Source organism: Sceloporus undulatus, chromosome 2 (assembly GCF_019175285.1).
Source record: "Sceloporus undulatus isolate JIND9_A2432 ecotype Alabama chromosome 2, SceUnd_v1.1, whole genome shotgun sequence".
Lineage (NCBI taxonomy): Eukaryota > Metazoa > Chordata > Lepidosauria > Squamata > Phrynosomatidae > Sceloporus > Sceloporus undulatus.
The window spans coordinates 158,161,429-158,176,792 of record NC_056523.1 but is presented as its reverse complement, the minus strand read 5'-3'; positions in this window follow the sequence as shown (position 1 = coordinate 158,176,792).

Sequence of the window (15,364 nt, the reverse complement as noted above, 5' to 3'; positions counted from 1 at the left end):
TCTTTATGTCTGCCGTTGGCAAAGATGCCCCCGCAGCCTCCTCCTGCTGGCCCCTGTCGAAATGGAGCACGTCCTCATCCACGGCCAGAGTTTTGCATCGCCGCCAAGGCCTTGAGGTCCTCTGTTGTCAGGTCCGCTTGTGCTCCTCGATCAGTTTCCTCCACTCGTCGTTGTCACCTCGAGTCCCAGGGACCTTGCGATGGATACGATCTCGTGCACCTCTTCTTCTTCACCTGGCTCAGCACCCTCGGCCTGCAACCTTCCAGGGAGAAGCATCAGGCCCACAGCTTCCTCCATGCAGCAATCAGGTTGCGCCTGCTGATCGCCTGCCAGGCCAGTCCACCATCTTCAAGCACACCAGCTGTCAAAATGCTGCTTCCAGAACTCACGAAGGGTCAGCTGTGTGCTCTCCGTCACATCGAAGCAACGGCTTGAACAGGTGCTTGTGTGTAGACCTCTTGAAGTTGGCGATCACCTGCTGGTCCATGGGTTGCAAGAGGGAGGTCGTGTTGGGTGGCAGAAAACGGACCTTGATGAGGAGAACTCCGCGAGGATGTCCTTCTCCAGGCCATGCGGGTGCGCAGGAGCATTGTCCAAGAGGAGGGGCACTTCAAGGGCAAATCCTCTTCCTCCAGGTACCGCTTCACTGTCGGGCGAAGACGCTGTTGATCCACTCGACGAAAAGAGAGGCGTGTGACCCATGCGCGGCCATTGGAGCGCCACATCACTGGCAACCTGTCCTTCTGGTGTTGTGTGCCTTGAAGGCCCTTGGATTCTCGGAGTGGTACACCAACAGGGGCTGACCTTACCGTTCCGCTGGATTGGCACACACGCAAGTGTGAAGCGGTCCTTCATAGGCTTGTGGCCGGGCTGTCTCCTCTCCTCCGCTGATGTAGTGCGGCGAGGCATCTTCTCTCAAGAAGAGGCCCGTCTCGTCGCAGTTGAAGACTTGCTGGGACGTAGCCTTCCTCCTCCACCATGGCCTTGAACGCGACGACGAAGGCTTCGGCGGCCTGGTGGTCTGCGCTGGACGCCTCGCCGTGACGGACGACAGAGTGGATCCCGGTCCTCTTCTTGAACCTGTCGAACCAGCCACGTGATGCTTTGAGTCCAGGGTGGCTGGTCCTCCTGCAAGAAGTTCCTTCGCCTGCCTCCTTGCTGGCCAGGTCTTCGTAATGCGGTGGCCTTCTCGCAGTGACCGGTTGTCAGGGTGTCCCCGACTCGCTCCTTTTCCTTGATCCAGAGGAGAAGAGCAGGCGCTCCATCTCCTCGTGGCTCTGTGTCCTCTGCTTGGCGATGGTCGTCACGCCTTTCGCTGGAGCCACAACAGCTCTGATGGCCTCCTTTTGCTTGAGGACAGTGCCAATCGTCGAAGGTTGCGTCCATACTCCTTGGCAATGTCCACCAAGCGGCACGCCCCTCTCGTGCTTGGCGATGATGTCTTCTTGTCCTCCAAGGACAAGGGAGCCCTCTTCTCTTCTCACCACTTGGCTTGGGAGCCATGCTCAAGCCTAAAAAGGACAAAAGGCACAGGCCATGAGCAAAAGCCACAATTGGAAACCACCCCCACCCCCATGGTCCACACTCTTCGGCCCAACTTGCAAAAGTCCCACCCACACTCTCAAATCATCACAGCCCTGGCCAAGAACCCCAGAAACCAAAACCCATGGCCAAAGCCACAGTCACCACTTAGAAAACACGCAGAGCCATAGAAGAAAGCAAACCCAGCATCCCCAAACCAGAAAATGCAAGCCTATGGTGAGACTCTCTGTCCCACAGGGACCAAAGGAAAACTTTTAAAAGCCACACTCCACACTTAGAAAACAGCAGAGCCATAGAAGAAAGCAAACCAGCATCCCCAAACCAGAAAATGCAAGCCTATGGTGAGACTCTCGTCCCACATGGGACCAAAGGAAAACTTTTAAAGCCACACTCCACACTTAGAAACAGCAGAGCCATAGAAGAAAGCACCAGCATCCCAAATCAAAAATGCAAGCCTATGTGGGACTCTCTGTCCCACATGGGACCAAAGGAAAACTTTTAAAAGCCACACTCCACACTTAGAAAACAGCAGAGCCATAGAAGAAAGCAACCCAGCATCCCCAATCAGAAAATGCAAGCCTATGGTGAGACTCTCTGTCCCACATGGGACAAAGGAAAACTTTTAAAAGCCACACTCCCACACTAGAAAACGCAGAGCAATAGAAGAAAGCAACCCAGCATCCCAACCAGAAAATGCAAGCCTATGTGAGACTCTCTGCCCACATGGGACCAAGGAAAACTTTTAAAAGCCACACTCCACACTTAGAAAACAGCAGAGCCATAGAAGAAAGCAACCCAGCATCCCCAAATCAGAAAATGCAGCCTATGGTGAGACTCTCGTCCCACATGGACCAAAGAAACTTTTAAAAGCCACACTCCACACTTAGAAAACAGCAAGCCATAGAAGAAAGCAACCCAGCATCCCAAATCAGAAATGCAAGCCTATGGTGGACTCTCTGTCCCACATGGACCAAAGGAAAACTTTAAAAGCCACACTCCACACTTAGAAAACAGCAGAGCCATAGAAGAAGCAACCCGCACCCCAAATCAAAAATGCAAGCCTTGGGTGAGACTCTCTGTCCCACATGGGACCAAAGGAAAACTTTTAAAAGCCACACTCCACACTTAGGAAAACAGCAGAGCCATAGAAGAGAGCAAAACCCAGCATCCCCAAACAGAAATGCAAGCCTATGGTGAGACCTCTGTCCCACATGGGACCAAAGGAGAAAACTTTTAAAAGCCACACTCCACACTTAGAAAACGCAGAGCCATAGAAGAAAGCAACCCAGCATCCCCAAATCAGAAAATGCACCTATGGGGACTCTCTGTCCACATGGGACCAAAGGAAAACTTTTAAAAGCCACACTCCACACGTAGAAAACAGCAGAGCCATAGAAGAAAGCACCCAGCAGTCCCCAAACCAGAAAATGCAAGCCTATGGTGAGACTCTCTGCCCACATGGGACCAAGGAAAACTTTAAAAGCCACACTCCACACTTAGAAAACAGAGAGCCAGAAGAAATCAAAGCAGCAAAGAAGCCCATCATCCCCATTCAGAGCATGCCACCCTAAAAGAAAAAAAAAAACCCCAAAAATCAGCCAACATCAAGGCCATATAACACACATTAGAGCATGTCACCCTAAAAGAAAAAACCCAAAAAATCAAGCCAGCACATCAAGGCCATATCCACCCATTACAGCATGTCAACCTAAAAAGAAAAAAAAACACCCAAAAATCAAGCCGCACCATCAGCCATAATCCACACATTAGACAGGTCACCCTAAAAAGAAAAAAAACCCAAAAAAAGGAACCCAGCACCCCAATCCCATAATCCACAATCATAATGCCAGAGCAAACCCACAATCCACACTTTGACACACACAAAAAAAAAAAAACCAACAACAAACAACAACAACACCAGCACCCCACAGCAAAAGCATGGTCACACTGTCTCACCCCAGCCCCACCCACACGAAGAATGTACAATCCCTCAACCTACGGTAGAGAAAATGCTGATCGCCGTCTTGATCCGAGAGATATGGCAAAAGCCAGAAAAATTCCAAGGAGCAGAAGCCAGGAAAAGTCCGAAAACCTCGAGTGCAACCAAGTTAGAGTCCAAAGAGACTCTTTCTCAGCAGTCCACAGGCCAGACAAAGGGGGCAGATCATGAGCGCCTTGTCATTTCTCAAGGCAAGCCCACCCCCCCCAATTCGTTAGCCAATCCAATGATGGCTTGATTTCGCAAGCCACTCACTGCTGCTAACGAAATTCAAAAATTCGCCGCACCAAAGCTAACCCTAACCGTAGCCCTGGAAATCCCTGGAAAGCCAGTAGATGCACTTTGCATCATTTGAAGTTTCGCGCCGAAAGAATTTTGAACCCGAAACATCTTTCGTAACCCGAAACACGTTTTTTCCAAGCCGCGATTCGGTATCCCGAAAAATTCGTAACCCGACATTTTCGTATCCCCGGTCGGGGGTACCAGTGTATAGTTTTGTAGTAAGGAATAATGGGTGCTTCAGTTCCACACTGGAAGATCACATATTGCCCATCCTCATGCAAAAGCCAAAACTATACTTGACAACAAGGCGTATGGGTCTGGATCTACTAAGGACATTCCTTTCATAGGGTTATTTTTTTGTGGGCCAGGAGTTTCCCAGCAGACATGGATCTCTAATTAAACCGACAACAATCTTGCATATCCTCCCACCATAAGGTCCTTGCATTCAACACAGCACAACTACAACAGATTAACATGGAAAATCACTCCTTCCAAACTCTGGTCACACATATAGATGTATATGCCCCACTCTCTTCCATGCAGCACTTCTCTGAAGTGCCAGCCACAGACGCTGGTGATGGAACATCAGGACAAACTCTTCAAGAACATGGCAAACATAGCCCAAAAAAACCCACAAAACAATTGGTGCCAGCCATGAAAGCCTTCCACACTTCCTTTAATCTCTAAAATAACTGCTGGGTTTAGTATTTTAAAAACTGGGGAAGAAACACTGAGTTTCCTTCTCTACCATCCCTCTATGAAGTCTGAAATACATTATTAAGCAACTGCCATATTAATCTAATTAAGCCTATCGTACAGCTCCTGCACTGTTTTAAGGAAAAAAAACTTTGCATCCTTGTGGGTATGAACAGTGTGGTTTTTCACACATGTACAAGATACATGATAATTGTGGTGTGTGTTTGTTGTATCAACAAGCATTATTGTATTTGTGTGTTTTTAAAAAAAAGCACCTGTGTTAGTCTGTTTCAGCATAAAAGGAGGAAGAAGGAGAGGGGAGAAAAAAAAACCCTAGCAGCATCTACTGATTATATTTTAGCATGAGCTTTTGTGGATATCAATCTGCTGAAAGCATTCTTGTTAGACACAAGACTGAGTTAGAAAGAGGGACACTGCCATTTCCTACTACCCTTTGGGGTAGGGGTAGGGGCAAGTAGTAGAGTATAGGCACATACATGTGTAGACCTTACACTGTGGATTTGTCACAACTGTGCAAAATAGGTTGAGTGTGTTCTATGCTGGAGGAACCATTGGGGGTTATAGACCGCATTTCGGACGTCTCAAGACGTCCCATTTTAAAAAGGGGCATCTCTTCTAGACGCCCCTTTCCCTATCACGGGCTCAGTCCGTGACAATGTTGGGGGCCGTTCCACACGGCCGCCGCCATTTTTACGTCGTGGACACATAGCGTCCAGAGGGGTCGCAGTGGTTTTATGACATCGCGAGTGTGCCATGGGCGCCTCGCACCATATAACGGCCCGCAGGAAGAAGTCCATTTTGGAGCTTCTTTTTTTGCTCGCCGAGGGAGTCACGCAGTTTGTATGCTGCGACCCCCTGTGGAGCAAAAGCGAGCACTGGCCAGAGACCGCCGCAAAAAGCAGCGGTCTGTAAAACCCTTTCTCTTCTAGAGTGGCTGAAGACTCTATATTTTTAATAATACGGAATGTGTGTTAGAGGAGGTGGGTGACTAGGGGGAGAGAAACTATTGCCCCTTAGAGCCAGACGGCATGCTGGGCTGGGCAGAGAAGGAACTTTGTTTTTAGACGTCGGAAGTGTGAACAGTTGCACCATTTTGCTATTTCTTTCAAGACTCTTCTTGTTATCTTCCCACTACTTAGTTGTCATTTTGTGTCAGGGCTGCCATCTTGACATGCAATGCTTTCAAAGCCTACTTGCTGTTACATCTTTCTGCTTCAGATTCCTGTGCCAACCATCCCAGACACAGGGAATGTCCATCTTGCCCACCACCAATCCTGATAACACCACAGTCTGCCGCAATTTCCCCATATCTTTTTCTCCGGGAAGAGGTTGAGATAACCTTTTTTGTTTGTAGAGAATGGGTGCTGTAGAGTTTTCAGCATGTGGAACTTTTTTTTAGGTTTCATCTAACACATAAAGTGTGGTGGCAGTAGGGGTGGTAGATCTTGATTCTAGTCCCTTGCGAAGGCGTCTAGTTTTGCTTTCCCTCCATCCTACCAAGCCTACCACATGCATTTTAAAATGCAACCAGCAGAAGAAAAGCAGCCACACAGCCTGAAATTAAGGACTGATCTTGTTAAGGACTAAGTAGGGCATTAGGATGCAGTTTGTGGTGACATAAAAGATCATCAAATACACCAGTTATTTAATTTGGGTCCCCCTCCATACATGTTATTCTTGATTATTATTTCTTCTCTAGAATAATTCTTCTTTTTTATTTGCATTTTTCATTATACAGCAACTTCAAACAAAAGATGAAACAAAAAAAATCAAGTTCAAACAAACAAAACAGAATTGCATAGCATCACTGTCATCACTAAAACAGAGAAGGGACCCATGCTATGAGGAACAAAGTCAACAAAAGCTCAGCTGACCAACTTCTTTCTTCAGTATCTCAAAGTGCTACAAGATCCCGTTTTACATTTTCCAGACTAACACAGCTATGACTTTGAACTGAAACAAAGAAGGTGAAGGTAAAGAAGAGTGAGAGATTCCAGCTAATCGGATCCCAGTCTTCGTATATCAAGATTTTCCACCAAACATGATCTGGCGCAGCACCAGGTATAATGTTTCCTTCTTCTGTCTTCTTTGATAAAAAAAACTATCATTTATTTTATGGTGGCTTTTACTGCACATTATTGGCACACTATTACTGTGCCTATTATTGTGCTATTACTGCCAGGAAGGGGAGCTACGGGTTCATGTACTAATAGAGCTGGCTAGCACTGGATACTATGCACCTTGACTGGGTGAGATGCAGGGAGTTGCAGTGCCATGTGTTTCAAGAAGCACAGTGTCTTTGGCCTGATAGCATTCTGGGTACCCCGCCCCGGGGTGTGTGTAAGATAAAAACATGTGTTCTTATTTTAAATCTGTGTGCTGTAGGCACTATAATATTAACCTTTGGAGTGTGGATGGTCTTCAGATCCCAACACACAAAGGTAGGCACCCGTAGCTCCTGCTTCTCATGCAGCCTAGGGTCCCATTCCAAAGCCTTATGGGAAAACAAAACTATGCCTTTCCCGCAGCTGCTCTCTAGGTGGTGAGGAGAGAGATAGTAGCCAGCGTTTGCTCTCTGCCATCCATCACTGGCTCTGCATGCTCCAATACCAACGGCCTCTCTTTGGCAAAGCACTAGGAATGTGGCCCTTCAAGGGAAAGTGGAACAGTAAGGTACGGAGTGTTTCAATGCATGGTGATGCATCTAGGAGAGACAAGCTGGAATCCTGTTGGTGAGACCCAATAGTAGAGCCCTTAAATTAATTCTGGAAGGTGGGTAAAATACACAGGTAAATCCAATGATTCAATTGGGCAACCCTATTCAGGATTAATTTATTATACCCTGACCTACGCCATATTCAGGGCAGTGTACAAGAAAATAGATGTAAATCTGACAGGTTTAAATCATTGTGAATAATTGAAAGGCTAAAACATATTAAACCATTAAGCACTTAAAATGATATTAAGCGTTAAAACTCATTCAACTCCTACTCATGCAAATCTGGACACAATCAATCATGCTCCCAAAGCTTGACTAAACAGCCCTTTTGCACTTGTGCCCGAATGAGAGACACATTGGTGGGGAGTGGAAGAAGAATGTACGACATAATAGAAAGCAGAAGGGCCAAGTTTATTCATTTCTTTGACAAATACATTTTATATACTGCCTTTTCGCTAATGAACTCCAAGTGCTTAGGCACATGGCCTCTTTCTTTCTACTTTATCCTCCTACAAACCCTGTGAGGGAGGTCGGCTGAGGGAGAGTGACTGTGTAGGTAATTTATAGAGTTTTCTGTCTCCAGGTGCCTTGCACTGTCCATCTGGATCACCTAAGCCACAGTCGCCTCAAAAGCCACTGCAGGACCTGTTTTCAAGTTTAGAAGCCGCCCCCAGCGGAAAATAAAAATCGTAGTAAACAATTGTTTTACAGTGGGAATCTTACTACTGACATTTGGAATTGCTTTCAGACGGTAGTTTAGTAATGGAGATATGCACCGATATATGAGGGTATGTTGTCAATCAACTGTCCCGGTTCTAATAGGGCTAGCACTGCACTTAGGGTGGCCAGTTCACGGGCAGTGGGCGGGACTGTCCCACCTCTGGGGCTGCAAGGTCCGCCCCGCCCTCCCCCCAGTTGCCTGGGTGGCTGCCGACTCAGGGCTCCCAGGGCTGCTGCCTCCCTTTCAACAGTGTGAGCAGCCGGGCTGGAGCAGCAGCAGGCCTGGAGCTAGCAGGGGCGGGGGTTGCTGTCTGCTGTCCTATTGCCAGCCCTTGCTTCTTATTTGGGCATGCTCCATTCCCAAGTGGAGAGGGCTTGCAAGGCAAGTTGCCTTTTGTTTTTCCCCTCTTTCTTTCCCCTCCTTTCTTTCTCTGATTTGTTTTTTTCTCCCCTCTTCCTCCTATCCTTTTTTCGTTTCTTACTCCTCATCTTCTTTTTCTCTTTGTTCGCATTCTCTTCTTTCTCCTCCTTCTTTCTCCTAACCCTTTTTCTCCTCCTCCCCCTTCCTCTTCTGCTGTGTGTTTGCATTGTTGTTGTTGTGTGCCCAACTCTTTTCTGACTTAGGCAACCGCCTCTAGCCCCCTCTCTCTAAGCCCCCCTCCTCTTCTTCTCAGGGTCCAGGGCTTCTCAAGGCTTGCCCCCATTACAAAAGAGAACCGTCTAACTAAAAGGATTGTGTGTACAGCGCTGTGTAAATTACAGCGCTTCATAAATAAAGGTTAATAAATAATAAAAAAGACTTTGCAAGGGGATCTGACCATAAATCCCCCCTAATTGAGACAATACCGGGGAAAAGAGGGGGTGAGGTTTTGGGGGGGGGTTGGAGGGGCAAGGAAAGGGGAAGGGGGAATTGCTAAAAAGGTGGGAGTGGGGACAGTAGTTTGCAGTGCACAAGGGACTGCCTGTGTTTTTAAATGCTATCGCGCTGGGAGTGGGAAATTGTAGTTTGCAGTGGCACAAGGGACTGCCTGTGACCTTGCAAATGCTATGGGCTGCTTGGGAGTGGGAACATGTATTTGCAGTGGCACAAGGGACTGCCTGTGGTTTTAAATGCTATGCCTGACTTGGGAGTGGAAATGTGTTTTGCAGTGGCACAAGGGAACTGCGTGACTTGCAAATGCTATGCCTGCTTGGGAGTGGGAAATGTAGTTTTCAGTGGCACAAGGGACTGCCTGTGGTCTTGCAAAATGCTAGCCTGCTTGGGAGTGGGAAGTAGTTTTCAGTGGCACAAGGGACTGCCTGTGGTCGTGCAAATGCTATGCCTCTGGGGAGTGGGAAATGAGTTTGCAGTGGCACAAGGACTGCCGTGGTCTTGCAATGCTATGTGTTATCAAGTCTGTAATTTTATAAAAATACCCCAAATGCCTTTGTGGAGGATCAGGTGGCCCCTTTTCCCTGGCATCACTTGATCATGAGAGCCTCCAGCAAGTTCTGTCTATATAGGGTGAAGTATGTCCCTGATGACCCTAATGGAAAGGCATATGGTGAGCTGCCCTTGGCTGCATGACCTGAAAGCGGAGAGACCACGTAGGCACCACCTCAGTTAGGAGTTGCAAATAGGAAGATTTCCTTCAACCAGGAGACAGATTTACAGACAGCCATTCCGGTAGCAATAATTTCCCCATGACAAAGGATGCTATGGATCAAGGCAAACAGTGCAAGGACCCAACAGTGGTGAGACAAAAACTTGCACAGGCAGCAAGTAAAGAGAACCATGGTCTGCGATGTCTCTACACTAATGCACAAGCATGGAAATAAGCAAGATGAACTCGAACCTAGTACACAAAGCAAATATGATAGTAATAGGCATCACTGAACCTGGTGGGATGAGTCTCTGATTGGAATGTGGAAATAGAGGGGTATAACCTTTTAAGAGAAATAGGCTAAACAGGAAAGGAGAGGAATAGCACTATTGTCAGATATTACACCATTGAAGAGATCCAGGACATCAATCATGGAAGCAGGTGGAGAGCATCTGGATAAGAATCAAAGGGGGGAAACAACAAGGATGTTACGGTGGGAGTCTACTAACAGACCCCCAAGTCCAGACGGAGGAATTGGATGATATCTTTCTAGAACAGATTGACCCACACAGTCAGAAAGAGAGATGTAAGTGATGGGCGACTTCAACTATCCGATATTTGCTGGAAGTCAAACTCAGCAAAATCCTCAAGGCCTAACAAATTCCTCACTTGCCTGGAAGACAATTCATGTCCCAAAGGTGGAAGAGGCAACAAGGGGGTCAGCTATTTTAATCTGATCCTAACCAACAAGGATGACTTGGTAATGGGTGCAAGTGGGGATCATTAGGTGAAGTGACCATGTTCTCCTGGAGTTTGTAATACAGTGGAAAGGAGAAGCCAGCTAGTCAGACACGCATCCTAGACTTTGGGAGCGGATTCAGTAAACTTAGAGAAGTATTAGGGCGATTCCATGGTCAAGAATACTAAAAGTAAAGGAGTTCAGGACGAATGGACTTTCTCAAAAGGGAGATACTGAAGGCACCATTTCAAACAGTTCCAGTGAGAAAGAAAAACCACGATGGATAGACTAAGGAACTTTCCACTGAGCTAAATTTGAAACGGAACATGTATAAGAATGGAAAAAGGGGGAAATCAAAAAAAGGAATTCAAAGAATAGCAGGCATGTGTAGGGGTAAAGTCAGAAAAGCTAAAGCGCAGAATGAACTCAGGCTTGCTAGAGAGGTTAAGAACAATAAAAAGGGCTTTTTTGTGATATGTCCGCGAAAAGGAAGAAGAAGGAAACGGTAGGGTCACTGCGTGGAGAAGATGGCAAAATGCTAAAAGAAGACAGAGAAAGGCAGAATTACTCAACACCTCTTTGCCCAGTCTTCTCAGAAAAGGCAAAGGGTGCTCAACCTGAGGATAATGGAGCAGAGGACAGAATAGGGGAATTTCAGACAGCAAAGAATAGATAGATAGTCGAGGAACACCTTATTAATCTAATGAATTTAGTCTCCGGGACCAGATGAACTCCCCCAAGGGTATTAAAAGAACTGGCAATGTAATATCGGAGCCATTGGCAATAATCTTTGAAAACTCCTGGAGAACAGGAGAGATCCCAGCCGACTGGAGAGGGCAAACGTGTCCCCATCTTCAAAAAGGGGAAAAAAGAGGATCCCAACAATTATCGTCCAGTTAGTCCTGACAACAATACCAGGAAAGATTCTGGAGCAGATCAGTAAAACAGAGAGTCTGTGAACATCAGAAGGCAATGCATCTAATCACAAAAGTCAACATGGTTTCAGAGAAACAGTCATGCCAGACAAACCTAATCTCTTTCTTTGATAAATTACCAGCTTAGTAGATGAAGGGAATGCTGTGGATATAGTATCTTTGATTTCAGTAAGGCCTTTGACGGTTTCCCATGAATTCTTGCAAACAAGCTTGTAAAATGTGGCTAGACAAAAGAAACTGTTAAATGGATCTGTAATTGGTTGACCGGCCGAAGCCAAAGGGTGCTCAACAATGGCTCCTTTTCATCCTGGAGAGAAGTGACCAGTGGGGTCCCACAGGGCTCTGTCCTGGGCCCAGTGCTATTCAACATCTTTATCAATGACCAGATGACAGAATGGGAGCATACTATCAAATTTGCAGAGACAACCAATTAGGGGGAAAGCTAATCCCCCAGAGGACAGGATCAAGATTCAAAATGACCTGAATAGACTAGAAAGCTGGCCAAAGCTAACAAAATGAAATTCAACACAGAGAAATGTAAGGTATTGCACTTAGGGCGGAAAAATAAAATGCACAGATATAGGATGGGTGACACCTGGCTAAATGAAACTACGTGTGAAAGGGATCTAGGAGTCCAAGTAGACCACAAGTTGAACATGAGTGAACAGTGTGATGCGGCCAGCTAAAAAGGCCATGCATTTTAGGCTGCATCAATAGAGTATAGTGTCTAGATCAAGAGAAGTAATAGTGCCACTGTATTCGCTCTGGTCAGGCCCCACCTGAATATTGTGTCCAGTTCTGGGCACCCAATTCAGAAAGGACATTGAGAAACTGGAGCGTGTCCAAAGGAGGGCGACAAAAATGTGAAGGGTCTGGAAACCATGCCCTATGAGGAACGATTTAGGGAGTGGGGATGTTTAGCCTGGAGAAAAGAAGGTTAAGAGGTGATATGATCGCCCTGTTTAAATATTTGAAAGGATGTCATATTGAAGAGGGAGCAAGCTTGTTTTCTGTGCCTCCAGAGAACAGGACCCGGAACAATGGATGCAAGCTACGGAAAAAGATTCCACCTGAACATTAGGAGGAACTTCCTGACAGTAAGGGCTGTTCGACAGTGGAATGCACTCCCTCGGCGGGTGATAGCATCTCCTTCCTTGGAGGTCTTTAAACGAGGCTGGATGGCCATCTGTCAGGGATGCTTTGAATTGGATTTCTGCATGGCAGGGGTTGGACTGGATGGCCCTAGTGGTCTCTTCCAACTCTACGATTCTATGATTCTATGATTCTAAGTGATGTGTAAATTTGGTTCCTTTTGAGGTAGGACAAAAGCTCCATTGACTACGTGACTAGGAACCTATTTAAAGTCCAGTTTTCCTTTGTTCGAAGTTCCATGTTGTGGCAGGCGGCACTCTGTCAGTCTGCTTCTCCTGTTCCATCCACCCCTTCCCCATTTTCTTCAGTGTTGCGGCATCTACCTGATTCCGAGGAAACCATTGCAGGCGAGTATTTCCATTAGAAGGCCTTGTGTTCTCTTCCATTTTTCTCCTTTCTTTTTCTTCTATTTAGCCTGAGTGATTGCATGATGAATGTATGTGTGTGAGTGTGTCCCCCTGTGCATCAATGATTAAAATTCAAATCTTGCCTTTGTGTCAGTTCCTGGAAGTTCTGGTCCCTTCGTAAACAGGCTGGGATTCAATCCGAGGGGGTACTTGTAAGGAGCCCCATATGTGGTGTGTTGAGCTAATTAATATTCCCCAAAATTGAGCAGATATCCTTACATATGCCTGCTTGGGAAATGTAGCTTGCGGTGCAGAAGGGACTGCCTGTGGTCTTAAATGCTATGCCGCTTGGGAGTGGAAAATGTAGTTGTAGAATTGGGCGGGGGGGTGGGGGTGTGTTTGGCCAGAAAGAGAAGTACATTTCAGCCATCTGTCTAGTAATGCCAAAATGTCCTCCATTTGAGCATGCCTAGAAACATGCATTTATATTAACGTTTTTCAAAAAAAAGTATCAAATTTTTCATGTGTCCTCCATTTTTTAAAAAATGTGTCATTTGAAAACGTGGCCCTACATTTGTCCTACATTTGTCCCGGTTTGGAGGTCCTGACTTATGGCAACCCTAACTGCACTTGGGATTGTAGATGTAGCCTGATATCTGTGCAGGATGACCTTCCAGAAGTAGCTGGCAGGATGGAATTGCACCCTCATCCTATTCCACTTCTTGATGCTAACAAATTCTTAATGTAATAGAAAGAAAGATGGTTCTATTTATCTTTTAAGGTGTTGTTCAGTGACAGCCCTACTTAAGGAGAAGATCAAGAACTACTGCTAATGGGTGTTTGTCAAACTGCTGTCTGTTACATTATGTCTGCAGATGATAGATCATGCCTGCCCATGGCAGTCTCAAGCAAGGACTCAGAACGTGTTTACAGCATGGGTCTAATTAAAGACTTCCCTTGCCAGACCAATTTGCCTTGAAAAATAGGCAGACATTGTTTACAATGCATTCTTTAGCTTTTATTCAGTGATGTAACTAGGGCTGGATCTTGGGTTACATGTCCAGGGTCCCACAACCATGTCTCCCCCATATCACCAACAAGAATGATGGAGAACAGTGGCAAAAAAATCAAATGAGAGTACTTGGGTTGGCTGAGCCCCCAACACTGGCTGGCACTGACTTCCTTTCTTATATTTAAAAAAAAAACTTTGGAAAGGATATATTTTAGATTTCAACTTCCAGAACCACCAGCTGGTTAGGGGATTCTGGGCATTATAGTCCATTAAAGCAGTTTCACAAGACTCTTGCATTGGAAGTTGACCAGATGTGCATGCTTAAAACTCCTCATTGTTTATCTTTAAAACATTGTGGGGGTTTTTACAACAAAATAATTCTGCTTCCCATGTACATGAGTTAATATCAGAAGCAAACTCTTATTTCAATACTACAGTTATGATGATGTCAGGATTCAATTTATTTAAAATGCAAAATTGCACTTTTTTGAATAACTTTTTACTTTTTGCCTTGAGTATATCAGAAACATAGAAACTATTGTAAAATACAGCACAAGTAGGGAACAGAAATGCATGTTGTTTCTCCAGCCTGAGGGATCCATGCAGTGACTTCTTCTCCAAGCACTGACTACTGCACTCTCTCTAAATGCAATAAAAATTATGAATAAACTTTGTATTCCAAAGGCCCAGCAGTGGACCAGCCAAGATATTTTATTACCTAAAGCAGAGTGTTAAATTGCCCCTGACCCTTTTAGAGTTAAAAGTAGCCTAAGATGCCTAAATTATTTGCCGATTGAGGAAGAAAATTTTGTGTCTCTCTCTCTCTTCCTGGCAGTAAAGATACACTCATAATACTCTGAATAATGAACAGTTGGTTGTCCGTTCATGACACCCAAATAGGGCATCCTGAGGCAGCAGCCTTGCTTAGCAGACATTTCCGAGAGCCAGTATGGTGTAGTGGTTTGAGTGTTAGACTATGGAGACCAGAGTTTGAGTCTCTGCTGAGCCATGAAACCCACTGGGTGACCTTGTGCAAGCAACACTCTCTCAGCCTCAGGGGAAGGTGATGGCAAACCTCCTCTGAACAAATCTTGCCAAGAAAACTCCATGATGGGGGTCGCCAGAAGTTGGAAATAATTTGAAAGCCCACAACAACCACAATAAGTGGTAGTTTGATGTTATTAAATTATGACCATTAGCAGAACATGGATGTATGGGCAAAAATGTGCACTGTTATTCCTAAATGACATTACAGTACTTCTTGTTCAAGATGCTTTACAGTCTCTTATTGCATGAGTGTTTCTATTTCATTTCATGACAGAAGCCCTTGCTCTCAGGCAATGGTTGAGCTTGGTGGAGGACACGGGAAAATATTGATTCTTTCACCATCCATACTATGGAGTCTCTCATAAAAACATTGGAGAGCTCTGCCAGAACAGACCAAAACCCCAACCAGTTCATCTTCCTGTTTCTCACAGTGTCAATTATGTGGGCTTTCCTTCTGAAGGTCCTTTTTACCAGCCCTCTCATTCTGGAAAGTTTCCTCTTACAAAATCAAATGTGTGTATAGCAGCATTTCCATACTGAAGAAAGAGGCCAAGTAGCATTCATTCTTAA